We start from the raw sequence: 17,082 nt of genomic DNA on the forward strand, positions 1-17,082 counted from the left end.
GTGCTTGGTGAGAAGGGTGGTCATGTATTTATTATTTGTTTGTATTTGTATTTTAAATGCCCCTAATAGACATTATTACATCATCCACCTCTTTCAGAAATGTGATAATTTGATGGTATATATTGAGATGTGAATCCAAGTTCAGTTGTAGTTTATAGTTTCAATCGGTCTCTGCTGGTTTGTCTAAACTCTGCTTTGATGCCTTTGTTTTTGTAGATCGATTTAATGGGTCCTAAGCCCCTTTTCATGATTAAGCTAAATATGTTGGGCAGTCATCCTCACTTCTGAGTGAGTTAAAACACCTACTGCTTTTCAGATTTGTGTGGTGTACTGTTCTCTCTCCTGTACATGAATGCAAATGGATTTACAAACCTTGAAAATGTTTTGAAACTTTGATTCATGAATGCATTATCATGAATCAAAGTTTCAACATATTTTCAACTTTCAATATTTCAGAGCTGTCAGTCGTGCAGTGCAGTGTGTTGAATATTGTATATTCAGAATACTAAAAAGCTGTAGTTATTCAAATCTATACTGAGTGAGTGGCATTTTGTCAGGGCATTTAGAACCAGATTTTTACATGATTAAGACATTTGTTTGGAGAAATTACAGATTCCACTCTTCCATTCCTGATCAAACTGTGCTTAGTTTGTAAAGTTCAACAATTGTTGTATTCCTAAATTTCATCCGATATTATTGCTATGGCTGTCCATAAAACTATAAAGTTTCCAATTGTTTACATTGATATGTATTCTTTTGTTTTATTCAAAGTTCATTTCTGTGGCATCTGGTTGAATACAAATTGGATGTAAGAAACTTAAACTGATTATGATTGACGTGTCTTGTGTTGTTTTATTTCACATGGTGTTAATCTGTCATGGCTTTAGTAAAACTCGCAAATGCTTTAAACTCAATATGCCCAATATGCATCAGACAGACTTCATCCACTAACTCTGAACAAGAGAAATCTTTCTTGTAAACCTCTCTGATTAGACTGAGAAATACTGCAGAATCTTGGTATAAATTCATCTCCAGCAACAACAAGTGTGACCTTAACAGGTGTGTGGGAAAGTAGTGTTACTGGACAGATGCCATTTTTCAAATCGAGTATCATGGTCTGTATAAAAGAACAAGCAAAATACTTGTGATCTCATACTGCATCTTTGTTTTTCATATGAGCCTTAAATATCCTCATGTTTGTTCACATGAATGACAAAAAATCTCTAATAATACAGTTCTTTCTCAATTATTTTTCCTGATTGAAGGAGAATCTGTTCAAAATGGATTCTTATAAATAATTACACGCAGGTCTTTTTAATAAGCGAAACTCAGATTAATAAATTGTTAGAAATGATAAAGATAGCAACAAATGACTCTAGTATCTGTTATTGTATCAAAACCGAAGCCTGTTTTGAGCTAAAGAAAAAACTACAAGAAAAATTAATATCACAATTACTAAATCACATATACTATAGTTCAATCTGACATTTCTTGTGGATAAACTACCTCTGCAACATATGTCCAGTTAACCTTGTGCATTTTGAAAGCTTAGGAACTGAACTTCAGTCTGTATCTTTAACCTTCAATTGAACCAGACTAAACTTGAAAAAAAATACTTGTATAAACGATGTTTTGCTATACATTACAAATCTTTTGACGATTTTGCGGTCATGAATCAAGTTGATCGCATCTGTGCTAGTCATTGCTCATGCGGGGGTGGGAGAGGGCTCTCATCGCCATGGAGATAAGAGTGCTTCATTTTTTGCGTGAGTGGAGTGGCTTGTCAAGGTCGGGAGCAATGTGGTCCTGCGCTGTCTCACATCCCACACAAGAGAGGGTGGAATGGGGCGCATGGTGGTATTTGTTCACTGGGATGGGACCTGATCTGAAGTACTGACTGTAATGACAGGGCTGAACTGTAAATAAGAATGTGGTCGACTGGAATGTCTTTAATGTCGTAGGATCCTTCTTAAAATGCTTATTGCTAAGTGCTAAGTTTTTCATGAAACCGATTTCAATCTGTTTAGTGATTTATATATAGAAATGCAATGATATTTGAAAAACACAATTCATATGTATTTTGATAGTCTAAAATCTGATTATTTGAATAAATCTGTCTGCCTCAATCTGGCAATTATGATAAAACTCGCCTTTGGGTAAATATGAAGAGTCTGGTTTCAAAATGAGATAACTCTGTATTTTTATTTTTCAAAATCACGTTTTTATAATGTTTTATTGTATTAGATGATAATCGATAAATAAATGATATAAATGATAATCATTATAAGCAGGTATTTTGTGTGTGTAGAGGGTAGGATATGCAGGGTCCCAGAGATGGCGAGGGCCAGAGGAAGAGCAACCACATCTATAATTATGTGTGATTATGTGTCTCATGGAGTGGGAGGAAAAGCTAGCTGTGATTATATAATTATTAATCAACCCTGTCCATAACCCTCTGCTGGTAGCCAGGTAGAGTAGAAACCCTCATCAACTCAGTTTCAAAAAATACTCAGAAAGAGATGCGTGTCGTTACCGTGATGGTCCAGTCATTCGTGTGAGGATGTATTTTTCTAGTCTTGTGTGATTGGAATCCATGGCAGCCGTGTGTTCATTAATTGTGATAAACAATTTTTAAACTTAAAGGGACAGTTCACCTGAAAATGAAAATTCGGTCAGCATTTACTCTCCCTCAAGTTGTTCCAAACCTGTTTAATTTCTTTGTTCCATTGTACACAAAAGAGGATATTTGGGAAAATGTTTGTAACCAAACACTACGGGGGCACTATTGACTACTATAGTTATTTTCCCTATTTTGATAATCAATAGTGCCCCAGAGTGGTTTGGCCACAAACATTCTCCAAATGTTCAACAACTTAGGTAACTTGGGTGACCTATCCCTTTAAGAACCTTTGAACCAAAAGATTCTTTGGGGAGGCAAACATGGCTCTTCTTTGGCATTGCTGAAAAAACTTTTCAAAAATATTTATATTTAAGAATGTAAAGAAGGTGAAGCAGTAACATGCATTTATTGAGGGCTTGATTTCCCTCAAAAGACCTCACTAACAAAACTTTACGTATTCACCTACACATTTAAATACTAAAGACGGTTTGAACTTCAGTCCCTTGCTTATTAGTTTGCACAGAGGTGCAGGGTTTTATACAAGGTCATTCTTGGTTAGACAGTCACTACAATCCTTATGAAGCATCTTGCTGGTAGTTTTCAGTGCAATGCTTCTGACCTATGGTCTCAGACAGGGCCGGGAAATTTGCCCTGACATTTTCTGGCCCACAGCGGCACTCCAATATTTTTGTCGACGAAGGGAGGGAATCTGTGGTGCTAATGTCTTTTGTCGATGTGCGTGCATTCGCTTTAAGAAAACGTCCGTCAGAGCGGCCAAAACGTCCGTTCCGGTCCCATACGTTAGCAGCCCAACGGTCATAAAATATAATAAAACACCTTCCCTTCTAAACGACTGCCAAAACCCTTTTGTGACCCGCCATGGCCTGTTTTTATCATAGTCATGTTTCAAGATTGTTTAGGGATCTTTTGCTGAGTCATCTGCTTGCTTTGTGACAGTGATAGTTAGAAGCATCTGAAATAACCTCTTTGACAAGATGTTTCTCCCTGCAGGAGTTCAGCTAATAAGTAAAATCTTATGTGCATTGCCCCTCCATTCCCTGCCACCCTGAAGACATTTTGTTTGTTTGTGTGTGTGTGTGTTTGTTTGTGCTAGCCTGGGTGGCTTCTGTGAGATCAATATCCTTCTTTCGTTGTGCAAAGTGAAACTTTGATTTAAACTGATTTAAAGCCTCGCTAGTCTACAAGCACACAGACACACCTCAGTTTCTTGGTTCCCTGTTGTTTGAAATAGACCTGAAACAGCCTCTCTTTGGCCTGCTGTCAAGGGCTTTTAGAAGGTGGGGCGCCACCCATTTCTGTACACGAGCCTCTAATTACAGAATCTCATGGTGCTCAAGTGAATAATAGCCACAATTTGTCTCAATTAATGCCCCCCAACCCCCGTAATCTGATGACACTGCATGGGATGGAAGAAAGAGGAGATATGAAGTGATATTTAGCTCAGATTGAGAGTTTATTTAATAAATGGTGCGGATCAATCAGATGCCCAAAAAGCATAAGATTCATATTTCGTTTTTTTTCTGTCTATCTGCCTGACATCTCTCACACTAATATTGTTTCTTAACAATGTGTTTCAAATGATAAAATGCCATGAAAGGGTTGAACAGGTTTCTGAACATGTGAAAAAAAAGTCTTATTTTAACCCTTTCATGCACTGTAAAAAAGATTCTGGCAGCTGGGGTAAAATAAAAAAGGGAAAAAGTTATTTTACATATTTTTTTTGTATTTCAATAATCTCAATTTGTTTTTTCAGTGTGTTTACATTTTTTAAACTTCAGTCAGGGTGTTTTAATGTGGTTTCATACAGGCATGTATTTTTTTGCCTTTTCATTTTTCACTTCTGATATCTGAGGACACCTGAAAAGGTGACCGTGCCTTCAATAAAGACAAGAACGGGCTTTTTGATAGCTGTCGACCATAGTTACTGTCTCTGTATACATGCAAAGGTTTAAATCTTGATGGTAAGAAAAACACTATATTTTTGTTAAATTTACATTATATTCTTTGTCAGAATAAAAAATTATGACTTTTTTACCACACAAATGTCTTAATAACATGTAAATTCAACAATTTAACACTAAACATATTTATGCTAATTTGACAGGGCATTAGACTGAATGTTTTTGTCTTGTTTTCAACATGTGCTTTGCATAGATAAACAATATCTACATTTTTGTATTGTACCAGGGCTGGATATGGGTGGGGGGAACATGGGGGGTGGAGTTCAGGGAGTGAATTTAAAGGGGGGGGTAGAGTTCCACCTTAAAAGATAAAGTATTTCCAAATAAAGTCTTAAATAAGCACATTTAATACACAAATATAGTTGGAATTTCTGCGTCCATGGTTAAAAAATAAATATGTCCCCAACTAGAGTTCCACTGGTGAATCTCAGCCACTTCCAACCCTGATGGAACATTTACATTTATTGTATACTCTTCCACAGTGTGTGTATGAATAATGTAACATAATTTACAAAAATGTATATATTTGCCAGCGATATTATCTGATACTGGACACCCGATACATTGAAATCTATTATCATTTTTGATTGATAAAGATCATATCATTATATGCTTCACCTTGACCTGATTTGAGTTTGAACAAAAACAGGCAATCATGATCTGAGTGTTCAAAATGTCCCAGCATGCATCTCATTCCCATTACACTTATGCACGCAGACTTTAATGATTCATGATATCACAGTACACAAAGTGTAGGAATTTTTACCCACCTCTCGTGCTCTACGGGAATGTCTCGCTCTCTATCTGCTGCGTTGAAGGAGAAGATGATGAATAATAAGTGGCATCTCTTAATGAGGCCACTGATTACACACAAAGCGCATCATCAATCAACAGCAGCGTTTCTGCTTTAATAGAGCCAGACAAATTCATAAGAGGTAAAATCAAGAGCTGCTCAACCAAAGTCCCGCCCAGCTTTTATTAGCCTCTCTGCAATGTTAATATGAGTTATTTGTGCCATTACACATCCAAGAGTCTCAGCACAAGGTAAGAATTTCGATTAGCATCGGATTTGGTGAATATGTGTGATCAGTAAATGACTGTTGTCAAGAGAACCTAGAGTCACATTAAATAACACTGTAACGAATTGCTGTAAAAACTACAGCGTTATTTTACAGAAGCTGACTGTATTTTAAATAATACAGAATATTGCTGTAAAGTGCAATGCATTCTGGGGTCACGTGACGGATTAACTCAATGTACAGAATATTGCTGTAAATTTCAAATCTACAATGGCGGGATGATCTTCAACAGTCGAGATTGGGATAGTGCTCAAAATGAATGATTCACACCTGTGGTAAGTAACTTATTACGTATTTTTTTTACATATTTGGTAACTATCATACTGGTAACTTTATATAGAGGTATCTAAATTCGCGGTTCATATTGCTAACCCCGGATTCAACCTCTATCCGCGGGGACCGAATGAGTCTTGCGGGGTTTCAGCAGCGCCGTCGCGGTAAGATTTCAAACATTCTCCGTCGCTATAGCACCTGAGGACAGAAGTTGTTCATGTTATTTAGAGTTTTTGTTCACACCAGGAGTGAAGGCGGTATGTGACGAGCTACAGTTCATTGTATTAGTAAGTTGACGGTTGTTTTTTTAATGTTGAACATCGCGCCCGCCGTAGACTCGGTAAAAGTTACATGCTTCGACAGCTGGGATACCACACTCGCTCGTGATTATTTTGTGGTGTAATTCAAATTTGCAAATGCAGTCATCCGTTAAATCGAGCGCCCAAATTAAAATGAGTCACCATAGCTTGAGGTAAGTCGATGTTCACGGAGGATAGCCCGGTAAAGTGATTAATGTACGTAACCATCTAGATATACAGTTTATGTATCGGAGGCCAGCTGAGAGCTTGAGCAAAAGACGTTAGCGACACCCTCATTGTATAGCAGGCCTGTCTCCCAAATAGGACCGTTGGAGGGTGGGAGTGAGACCCGTTACAAAATACTAGTGTGACAATTTCTTGACCGTGACATCCCTAACGTTAGTTGGATTACATTTCTGTATAAGTACGGTTTTAAGTGTAAGTTACTCTGTGTAATTTGCTTAGAGTTTGTTTGTAGAGTCACTTATACTAAAATGTAGTTTAAATGTAAAATGCTTAAAGATAATTTAGTCACTATTAACTATAACTATTGTCACATGTGGTATTGTTTGTTTTAGGACACACTTTGCCATGCAGGCCACTGGATACTGACTACTGAAGGTTAGGTTGTGTGTGACGGTGCTCAGCACAGCTTCATGTCTGGCCTTACCACTCTGTTCATAGCATGTTACATATTCAGGCTTGAGTACCAGGATGGGGCAAGCGTGTATCTTTGAGTCCAATGAAAGGTATTAATTGAACAACTTCCTTACCTGCTTTTTATAGATATGTTAATGTTATATACCTGTTAAGACCTTTAAAACAATATTTCTCAACGAGAGATGCATTTTTTTTGGGCAAATTATTTAGAAGTCTCCCCTATTTAACACTAGCAAGCTGATGATTTAATTCATGTGTTTTAATATAATATATTTTGTACATTTAATATATAACATTTAGTTTTTCCTGACTCTTTGTAGATTAATCCAGAGAGTGGAACAAGAAGAAGCGTCATCTAAAATGCCAGGATACAGAAGAAACAGGTTGCAGTGAACCCACATGTCGCCGCTCTTCTAAACACAATGATGAATATTCAGTGTAATCGATGAAAAGTAAGAAGCACACACACACACACAGACACACACACACACACACACACACGCACACACACACACACACAGATCTCATCATTGAATTACATCATTTATTATTCTCTGACTGTATATGTTGTCCTCTGTTTTTCTCTGACTATAAATTGAATATCTAACATTATTCTCTTGTTTCGTTTCCATAGTTCCAGCTACTTGTTGTGCTCTGATGGATCAAGATGGTGACCGTTTTACAGACTCACTTGGTCCTTGTTTTGCAATGTTGTTTCATGATGGTAATGTTGGTTAACGTGTTGTTTAAACAGGAATGTTTAAAGAGCCATGTTGGATACTATGAAGTTGTTACTGAATAAAATTATTTCATGTACAACAACGTACACAATTTGTCTGTAATGTATTTTTGTATCAATTAAAAAAAATAAACACTGTATATCCAGTATGCAAAACATACTGGATATACAGTGATTATGTATTTCTTCTAAATAAAGTATATTAAAATCAAGCAATTTGCTGTAAAAAATACAGCATTATACTGTTGCTATTCAAAATTACAGTTTTTCCTGTATTCTGCAATTACAGTAAATGGCTGTAAATTAAATTACAGTACTGTGGCTGTACAATTTACAGTAACTGGCTGGCAACCCTGCTGCCAGTAGTTTACTGTAAATTTTACAGGATTTTTTTTACAGTGAAGCTCAACCGCTTTCTCAGGTAGAGACTCATCAAACTGAGGCCATCATGTGATCCATCCATCCATCCATTTTCTACCGCTTTATCCGAACTACCTCGGGTCACGGGGAGCCTGCGCCTATCTCAGGAGTCATCGGGCATCAAGGCAGGATACACCCTGGATGGAGTGCCATCATGTGATATAATACAATAATAAATATCAAAACTGCACTAAAATCGTAAGGTCGCAAGTCCAATAAAAGAAACTACGAATGCGTTTGCTTGATAAAAGTCCCACAAACAACCTTTTCTTAAAGGTAACACTTTCTCCATAAGCTTCTTAACTACAGCTATGCTGGGATTTTAAAAGTAGTCGTGTTTTGAGTTAAGGGACATCGAACTGTTTGTGTGGATAACAGCACATGCTGCTAATAAACAAGGATGAAAAAGAGATTTGGGTAAGTCTCCCAGGATCTTTTTTTATGTGAGGCCTTCGATTTCTAATCCTTCAATACTATTATGGGATAACTGAAGATGCTGAAACCATTTCAGTATTGCTCTGGCAACAGTCTCCACGGAGAGCATAGGCTTTAAGTAACCATTCCTATTCAGTTAATTTTATTTCAATAAGAAGACCTCTGAAAGAAGCGTTCTGTGGGTTTAAATGCACAGTGTGTGTGTATAAAGATAACACCACTAATTCATTTCCATTGTACCAAGGTCTTTCCACTTTGAATGTGATGATTCATATCACTCAAGGTTTGGCTTTTGTTTTTGAAGCCATATTTTTCTAACTGTTTGGTATCATTGTGTTCACCACACTGAGCATGAACCAGAGAAAGCAAAGGATAGAGTTGTGTGAGGAGCCCAGAAAGAAAATAATAGACTAGTAAAGGCAACGGCTACAAGACCATCTCCAAGCAGCTCCCTGGGCGCGGCCACAAGAGGAAAATCGACCCCAGATTGAACAGAAGGATAGAGCGAATGGTAGAAAAAGAACCAAGGATAACTGACAAAAGTCAAGGGGAATGCATGTCAGTGTCTGATCGCACCGTCCGTCACTTTTGGAGCATGGAAGACGACCCAGGAGGACTCCACTTTTGAAAGAAAAACATTAAAAAGCCAGACTGGATTTTGCTAAAATTCATATTGACAAACCACAATCCTCGTGGGAGAATGTCCTTTGAATAGATGAGTCAAAACTGGAGCTTTTTGGCAAGTCACATCAGCTCAAATCAAGCTTTCAAAGAAGTGGAGGAGGCTCGGTTATGGCAGTTCTTCCATCCATCCATCCATCCATCCATTTTCTACCGCTTATCCGAACTACCTCGGGTCACGGGGAGCCTGCGCCTATCTCAGGAGTCATCTGGCATCAAGGCAGGATACACCCTGGATGGAGTGCCAACCCATCGCAGGGCACAGCAGTTCTTCCAAGGTTTTAATTTTAATTTCAAAATGTCCCATAGGTTATCCCCAAATCTTTTTTTAAAAAGCTAGACAAACATCTCTCTTCCATTCTATGGAATAAAAGCATCCCGAATATCAGGAAAGCAAAATTGGAATGACGGAAAGATGAAAGCGGACTGGCATTGCCGTTCTTTATGTATTATGATTGGCCGTGCAATATTAAGCTTATTCACTCGGCAGAATGTTTGAACCAGATAATGAACCTGTTTGGGTGGAGATGGAAAAGGCTTCTAGTAGGCCATCTGACAAGTAACCCACTGGTGAATACTTCTTTAAAATTATTGGCTCGGTTTTTGTCACACTATAAACAAAAACAAGCACTTTCCTTGCTACCCATTACTCTTAATGCATTGTTTCCACCATCTTTAATCGATCATGCGTTTCAGGCTTGGTCTAACAAAGGAATCAGATGTGTAAGAGATTTTTTCCAAAGCGGTAGTCTTATTTCCTTTGAACATATGACGAAAGCATTCGATATCCCCAAATCTAATTTTATAGATATTTACAGGTGCGAAGTCTAGTAAAAAAATATTTAAATACCCTTTCAACCCCTCCTCCTCACAACTGAATTGAGGAACTCTTTGATCTGAGTATATCTGAGCGAGGTTTGATATCAACAGTGTACAGTCTGGTCAAAAGAGCGGCATCTTTAGATTTATTAAAGGCGCAATGGGAAGAGGATTTTGGGTGTGAAGTCCCTGAAGAAACTTGGAGGTTAGCAGTTAAGCAAATTCATTCAGCATCTATTTGTGTCAGACATGGATTACTGCAGTTCAAAATAATTCATAGGCTACACCTTTCTAGAAGTAAGCTGGCAAAAATATTCCAAGGAACAGAGCCGACGTGTTGTAGATGTCACAGAGATTAGGCCACAATGATTTGTATGTTTTGGACATGTTTGAGACTTTCTCATATACAGTATGTGTGAAAAGGATATCCAATAATACCAATTTTTGTTGTGACACCTGAGAACCATACACTACCACCAGGTCATTCAGATGCACTGGCTTTCTCTTCTATGTTGGCTAGAAGGCTAGTTTGCTAGAAGACTGTTGCATTGGAAGTCGGAAAAATCACCAACACATAGCATGTGATAGAAAGTGTCATGACATATTTAAAGTAAGAGAAATTGTGGCATTCCCTGCATCCCTCTATCAACCGATTTTTTTAGGTCTGGATACCTTTCCTTCTTTATATTATGAACATGGATCCCCAAACGCTTCCCAGCTACCCCACTGTTAATTTTTTCATTGTCTTTGTAATGTTGTTTTTTGTGTATAATTTTAATTTAATTTGATGTGATTGTTGGTTTATGTTTTTTGCAAACGTAATTAAAAGAATTGTATACTCAATGATATAAAAATTAATAAAGGGGAGGGGATGTGTGTTATATGTTCACACAAAAAATTATGCATATAATATAAAAATATAGCGTTTACCTATCATTCAAGGTTTTTTATTTATTTTTACAAAACCTGATTATAACTATGCAATCAATATTTTAAAGGTTTTACTTTATTTCAACATTTCTTTACTCATTTATTATTCATTTATGCAATTTTAGGACAGAGTTGATATGTAAATGAAACACAACTAAGAGATAATCGAAATTTCTGAGCTAAGCAACAGCAACGTCCTAGCACTAAAAATGTTCCTTTGGGGGTGTGGCTATGTAACTGTGTTGCCCATGTGCCATAACAGTAAAATATAAACATTAAAAGCAGAGCTTCTCATTGATCACAAGCGGCCTGATTCCCAGAAGTGAAGCTTCCCATAGGCTATACAGCTTGACATAAGTTAAGGTTGAGACAGACTGACAGTGCATCGATGGTAAGGTATGGCAAATGCTCCAGGGTACTGGTCAGTACATCACCGTATTGATCACTGTGCTGTTTATGGGGATCAAAAACTCAGGCTAGAAGAAGAAGCTTAGTCAGCCAGAACATATACTAAAAAAGTGAGGTTGAGAATGCAAGAAGACAGGATTGAAATAGAGCAAAAGGGTGCTTTCGGGTGCTGTTTGATTTTTAAGGAGTCTACAAAGGCTATAAACATAGAGCGAACAAATTCAAGTTCAAACTTAGATAGAAATGATTCCTTTAGTAAATGGTCATGTACTACATATAATTATTCAAAGGAAATAATCTTTGAAATATGGATTATATTTGGCACAGATGGCAAAATAAATGATATGCAGCTGTTCTTTTATGATGCAGCATATTGGGATAAAGGCAAGCACCAAACAACTGAAACTTAAAGAGACGGTTCACCCAAAAATAATAATTCTGTCATAATTTACTCAGTAGTTGTTCCAAATCTTGCTAATTTCACTATTAGCTTGAGTTGTTCCAAAGTTGTTTTGTTCTCATTAACACAGGGAATATATATTTGGGAGAATGCTTATAACCAAACAGTTTATGGCTACCAATGACTACCATAGTAGGAAAAGTTAGTTAGAAAAAAGTGCCATTTATTTTCTACATTCTTTAAAAATATGTATTTTTTGTGTTCTGTACAATAAAGAAATTGACAAAAGAAATCCTATGGTAGTCAATGGTGGCCAAAAAACTGTTTGGTTACAAACATTCTTCAAAATATCTTTCTCTGTTTTATAATTTGACCTGTGTAAAAACTAGGAAAGTCCCCATAAAATATGCAAACACAACATGAGTTTTGAAAAAGGCTGAAAGACAGATGTTAACATCAAACTAAATGTACTATATCTTGAAATGAATGTAGTAATATGCTTTTTCATTTTGACCACGTGATATTAGTTCTAATCTGATTGCTCTTATGAATAGTTGCTGAACATTTTTGTTTCATTGTGCTTCAGCATCATTATAGATGTGCATCTGTGCTTTTGAGTGCTAACTATTTCAACAGTATAGGAAATAGTGCTATTAAAATTGAATAGGAGTTCTTGGAGAGGATCTTTAAAAAGAATTGTCATTCTGTGGCCAAGAAAACTTTGGACATCATATCCACTTAGTGGTTCACTAAACAGCCGCCACATGGAGACACTTTCTCTTTCCCGTTCTGTCTCTCTCACTCTCTTTTTTCCTCTCTCCCTCTGTTCATCTTTAATGAGATTTCTTCTATTAAATCAGATGCTTTCAGAACACTTTATGTGCATTTTAGAAATAAGTAGCCTAAACATGTGATGTTGGGATAATGACAGCATCTTGCTAAGTGGATGTCCTTACTGAGTTGCACTGTAGTTTAATGGACTGACAGTTGGAGAAACAAATACTGTAAATTAAGCGTATGTGAAGCAGAAACAACCTGTCGCCCTCCCTATTTCTTATTATGCGTTTAATTTATCAAAGATGCCGCAACTCATTGTAAGTTACATTACAACGGCATTGCATTGCAGTTGCGGCATAAAAACCTTTTTGTTAACACGTGGCTCTATGTTAATCTTAGAAAGCCATTATTCTTTTTTCACATTACCTCGCTTTCATTATATGGTAAGATCCAAGCCTCCTGTTTTCTTCTTCTGACAGGAAATAAAATTCAGAGAAAGTTGAACTTAACTTGACCTTTCCATCTGTCTCCATGGTGATCGATTAGTACACTTCCATTGTAACTGAGTTTCAGAGTTTGGTTGTCTTGGGCTGATCGAGAACCGAAGTTTACAGTCCTGTACAGTTTATTTTTTTTCTGTTCAGTACCTCTGTTAGCTCTCACCTACTCCTGATGGTCTTTGGCTTCCAGTGTATGGATCTTCTGTCAGAGATGAGGATGAAACCCAAAGATTTCTATAATACCTATATAATTTAGATTTTTTTAGAACTTTTGCTGAGATGTAGGCTACAAGGTAAATAGTTAACTTTTAGGCAAAAAAGCATCTATTAGTCAAAGTTCCTGTATGATATGATGATAAAACCTTCAGCAATATTTTCCTAGAAAGATCCGTAAAACACAGTTAAAAATATCCTCTGTTGATAACTGCAAAACAAATCATCATTGTTCTTCTGAAGCCTCAGATTTGCTGTTTTTCAGGAAATGGAAAAAACATTGTACTTTTTAAATGATTTAATACTGTTTTGTCAAAGTTGACAAGCACTTTTTAATACTTTGCGAAACCCAGTGATAAACATAAAGGTTGACAAAAAATAACGATTCATGACCGATTTAAATCACAAAATATGGATATTCAATGTTTCAGAAGGACAGCAGCAAAATTCTTCAATTTGATAGCATTGTTATCTTTCCAAAGTTTACTAAACATATTTTTTAAATCTTATCATAGTGTTGTCATTTTGTTTTCTTATGCATTGTTTTACAAGCCTTGGGAATTTGGACGCCTTTGTAGGATCCTTCTCATAGCTGGAATAGGATGCATTATGAAAGCAGACGGAATGGGAAAGCCACCAACAAGGATGACAGGTGTGTGGGAGCATTGTGGACCAGGACATGATTGTGTTAAGACCAGAGATGAAACTGAAGATTTGTGTGGGAGTCTGCCAAGAACAAAGACATCATGTTGGGAAACAGAAACTGTGCCACTGGCACACACACACACAATTTCACAAAACTTTTATCAACACTACAAATGTCACAGGGGACCGAAGCTATCACAGTGATCAAAGGAGCAAAATTAGGCATACAGTATAAGGCATGTTACTGCAGGATTTTTAGACCAGAATACATTCAAGTACTCTGAAAACAGGTAGCTGGTTAGGTACAGTAAACGACTACATATTGATATGAAGTAGTACTCTTGGGTAATTTAAACAAGCATCGTCTCTTGAATACACATCACAGGTGTGCTTCATGTGACTGTGAATTTATAGATAATTTCGCAATATAAACACAGACTTACTTATAGCTGCTCTATAAAAATCAGGTTGGCTTGAAAAGAGGATCAGTCAGTTAAACACCTTATATTTATTAAGGTTTCATAAAGTGCATACAATGACCCTGTAAAGGTCCAGTGTGTCATTTTTTGAAGGATCTAAATAAAATTCACATCTATATTTTCAGAGGTGTATAAAGACCTTACATAATGAAGCGTTATGTTTTTATTACTGTAGAATGAGCTATTTCAATCTACATACACCATGGGCCCCTTAACATGGAATTTTGTGTTTCGTAACTACGTTCTCTCATTAAAAACATAACAAAAATATGATTAATACTATAATCTCTGCCATTAAGGTTAAACACCAGACTAAAGCCTGGGGATCTGGAAATGCAGACCTGAAAAAAAATCAGAAGGTGAAATTCTAATTTAAAGCAGTTGTTAAATTAATGTATTATGTAGGGGATACTGATTAACAGTCAGTTCAGGCTTTTGCTATACATTTGAATGAATATTATTCTCATTTATGCATGTTTAGACGAAGGTGTGCCCATAAGGCCTGATATGATCAATATGTTGATGAAAGCAATAATCACACAGGAAACAAAATCACCAACATCCCTGATAAAGTTTCAGGAAGCCAGACTGAAACTCTCTCTTTTTCATCCAAGTGACTGTATAAAAAAAGAAGCCCATGTTTAATATTCCAGGACTGAATCTATGACTCCACACCTCTCCTTCCGCTCTACCGAGCGCCCATTTCTTATTATGCATATCATTTTGCATCTGAATCCACTGCCTTTATTAGCATCCTGGGGATAGGACACATGAAAAAGGCTCCCACACCCAACCTCGCCAAACATTAGCTCAGAAATTGGACTCAGAACCCATCAGGGCAGCAATGCCTACTGTTAAACCTGCCATGAATATACTGTATTAAGCAGCGATGCCAGTAATTTACACCTTCTTAGAAACAGGAAGTTAATATAATCCGTCGGAAAAATGATTCAAGTGCTTGCTTTCATCTGCTAATAAAGCTAATTATGAAAAAATACCATAACAAAATGATAGCTTTAATAGTCCATTAGGATGATCCATCTCCCCCAATACCTCAGTGTTCGTCATGGGTGATGGGTCATAATGTGATGTTAACATCCACTAAAGTTAATTATAACGCGCCATCAGACAATATGCTTGGGCAAGCCAAATATTTCATATATAAACCGAAAGGATTTTTTCTTTGCTATAAAAGGCTAAACCCCCTTAACAGCTGCTTCCACTTGCAAAACATCAGATCTGGGCAGCTGTGTAATCCATCTAGTTCTCTGGCACTCAGTATGGACCCTGTGGCCAGTAAAGCTGTTTGTCTTTCCCTCTGTCACAGTGTGCAAGGTTCATCTACCGCCAGTCAACGTTCTCCCAATCTAACCTTGCATGTGCGCATCGAACATTTCCATCAGCTCTAACAAAGCTACGTAATGATTTTATCACATGAGAGTGATTCATACTGATGCAAATGTATTGAATATCACTGCGAGCAGTCTGGCTGCATATTCATTTTATCGTGTGCTGGGGAGATAATTGGCAATTGACTGTGTCTATACTCTCTGGAGCATGGACTGTAAATAGCAATGCCAAGCTTAACAATCTGTAAACAAGCAACTTACAAGCAACAGGCAGATTCCTTTTTTTATCTCACATATTTATTTGGCACAGGGGAGTAGGCTTTTCTGGATTACTGCACTAACCGGAATGGTTTTTATTATTGTGGAGCATTATACAGTTTTGTGTTATAAAAAAGTTGTCATCAATCACGTCATTTCATTCCAAACCTGTATTAACACATAATTGAGATTTTTTCTTATTCAATGGAAGTCAAGACGTGTCATACAATGGAAGTCAATGGGTGCTAATCTTGTTTGGTTACCAACATTCTTCAGAATATCGTCTTTTGTGTTCTGCAGAAGAAAGTAAGTCATACAGGTTTAAAATGAGGATGAGCAAATGATGAAAGAATTTTCATCACTTTGAGGAATGTGCAAACAGCCTTACTTAGACAAACAGCAGCTTAAAACAGCAGCTTTTCGTATTAAACCCTTTTTTCATGTAATTTAACCTCTGCACTATTTGTGCCACTTAAGGTTTTCTAAGCGAGCAGGCTTATAGTTTTCATGTGGTGGATGAAAAATAGGCAAAAAAACTGCATTGGCTTTCATTGAAGGAGGGACTTTCATGCAAAGAGATCCGTGACAATGTTGAAAGGTGTTTAGATACAGGGGTCTTGCAACAATGCCGCCCCATAATGAACCTCTTATAATGTTACAGACATTCCTCATGCTTGACAATCAGACATGCTAATTCCTTGATTTAATCAGTTACTTTAATTTATTCCCCCTAATGTTTGTTGAACCTCTGTGCCCCTTGCTTACAGTGTGGCGACAACTTACCCTATAACACACCATAGGTTGATATGGAAATCAATGAGATGTTGAATGAAAACATCATCTTTAAATCTAAATGAAGCTCCAAAACACAATGATTTAGTAGAGTTAAGCCAATTCTGTGTAATATTGATTTCATATGAACGCAGTTCAATCATAAGAGTACAATCAAACACATTTAAAAGATGACTTGTGAGAAGCTAGAGCAGCCCTGAACAATTCATTTATTTTTCCCCTGGTTTAAAACAGACATAGTAAAAATGATTTGGGATTGTCATTGTCTGTTTTACATCCCTCCACCACGTTTCTTCTTCGTTCTCTTCCACACCACGTTTCTTC

General features: G+C 36.9%; 1 long non-coding RNA gene across 2 annotated transcripts; it reads left to right on the forward strand.

The window, feature by feature from the left end:
* The first annotated feature begins 5,685 nt into the window (after positions 1 to 5,685).
* On the forward strand, positions 5,686 to 7,604 carry LOC130437205 (uncharacterized). 2 transcript variants are annotated; one of them, XR_008909151.1, is made up of 4 exons: positions 5,686 to 5,956; positions 6,832 to 7,002; positions 7,234 to 7,365; positions 7,548 to 7,604. It is a non-coding gene; the product is annotated as an uncharacterized LOC130437205 (long non-coding RNA). The 2 variants fall into 2 exon arrangements; XR_008909150.1 differs by lacking the exon at positions 5,686 to 5,956 and having other exon boundaries at positions 5,998 to 7,002.
* Positions 7,605 to 17,082: the final 9,478 nt, after the last annotated feature.

This window comes from Triplophysa dalaica, chromosome 15 (genome assembly GCF_015846415.1).
Source record: "Triplophysa dalaica isolate WHDGS20190420 chromosome 15, ASM1584641v1, whole genome shotgun sequence".
NCBI lineage: Eukaryota > Metazoa > Chordata > Actinopteri > Cypriniformes > Nemacheilidae > Triplophysa > Triplophysa dalaica.